We start from the raw sequence: 1,941 nt of genomic DNA on the forward strand, positions 1-1,941 counted from the left end.
ACAGGGAGGGTAAAGGGAGAATGGGGGAGATAGGGGGAACAGATCACAATGATCTACATATAACCCCCTCCCAGGGGGATGGACAAGAGAAGAGTGGGTAAAGAGAAACATCAGTCCGTGTAAGACATGTAAAAATAAAAATAATCTATAAATTATCAAGAGTTCATGAGGGAGGGTGGGTGGGGAGGGAGGGGAAAGAAGTTAGTATGAGAAGCTTGATACCAAGGGCTCAAGTAGAAAGAAAATGTTTTGAAAACGATGATGGCAACAAATGTACAAATGTGCTTGACACAATGGATGGATGGATTGTGATAAGAGTGTATGAGCCCCCAATAAAATTATTTAGAAACAAATAAGAAAATACAACATGATGGAGCCTGGCTATCAAAAGATATAGCGTCTAGGGTCTTAAAGACTTGAAGGTAAATAAGTGACCATCTAGCTCAGAAGCAACAAAGCCTACATGGAAGAAGCACACCAGCCTGTGTGATCACGAGGTGCCAAAGGGATGTTATAAGGCATCCAAGAATAAAAAAAACCATATAACTGAGTGCTCGCTGAAGACAAAGTGGGTGCTTAAGTAAATGTGGTGAAGAAAGGTGATGGTGCCCGGCTATCAAAATATATAGTGTTCTGCGGTCTTAAAGGCTTGAAGGTAAACAAGCAGCCATCTAGCTCAGAAGCAACAACGCCCACATGGAAGAAGCACACCAGCCTGTGTGACCATGAGGTGTCGAAGGGATCAGGTATCAAGCATCAAAGAACAAAAAAAATCATATCATTGTCAATGAGGGGGAGTGCGGGGTGGGGACCCAAAGCCCATCTGTAGGCAACTGGACATCCTCTTACAAAAGGGTCTCAGGGAGAAGATGAGCCAGTCAGGGTGCAGTATAGCAACGATGAAACATACAACTTTCCTCTAGTTCCTAAATGCTTCCTCCCCACCCACTATCATGATCCAAATTTTACCTTATAAATCTGGCAGACCATAGGTTGTACACTGGTACAGATAGGAACTGGAAATACAGGTAATCCAGGACAGATAATCCCTTCAAGACCAGTGGTGAGAGTAAGGATACCAGGAGGGTCAAGGGAGGGTGGGGTAGAGAGGGGGAACCAATTACAAAGATCTACATATAACCTCCTCCCTGGGGGATGGACAACAGTAAAGCGGGTGAAGGGAGACGTCTGATAGTTTAAGATATGACAAAATAATTTATAAATTATCAAGGGTTTATGGGGGATGGGGGAGCAGGGAGGGAGGGAGATAGATGAGGAGCTGATACCAGAGGCTTACGTGGAGAGCAAATGTTTTGAGAATGATGAGGGTAATGAATACACAAGTGTGCTTTATACAATTGATGTATGTATTGATTGTGATAAGAGTTGTATGAGCTCCTAATAAAATGATTTTAAAAAGAAGAAGAAAATACAGCATACCAAAATCATTGGGACATGGTAACAGCAGTACTCAGGGGAAAAATCTCTAAAATCTATAGAAAACTATAACATCTTAATAAGAAAAACATGAATCAGCCAAGTTAAAAATCGGGTGAAGAAAGCTGATGGTGCCCGGCTATCAAAAGTTATAGCATCTGAGGTCTTAAAGGCTTGAAGATAAACAAGCAGCATCTAGCTCAGAAGCAACACAGCCCACATGGAAGAAGCACACCAGCCTGTGTGACCAAGAGCTGTCGAAGGGATCAGGTATCAAGCATCAAAGACCAAAAAATCATATAATTGTAAATGAGGGTGAGTGCAGAGTGGAGACTCAAAGCCCATCGGTAGGCAACTGGACAGCCCCTTACTGAAGGGTTGTAGGGAGGAGATGAGCCAGTCAGGGTGCAGGGTAGCAACGATGAAACATATAACTTTCCTCTAGTTCTTATAAATGCTTCCTCCCCACCACTATCATGATCCCAATTCTACCTTACAAATCTG

Source organism: Echinops telfairi, unplaced genomic scaffold (assembly GCF_000313985.2).
Source record: "Echinops telfairi isolate 266 unplaced genomic scaffold, ASM31398v2 ScPeMD7_7;HRSCAF=31, whole genome shotgun sequence".
Classification (NCBI taxonomy): domain Eukaryota; kingdom Metazoa; phylum Chordata; class Mammalia; order Afrosoricida; family Tenrecidae; genus Echinops; species Echinops telfairi.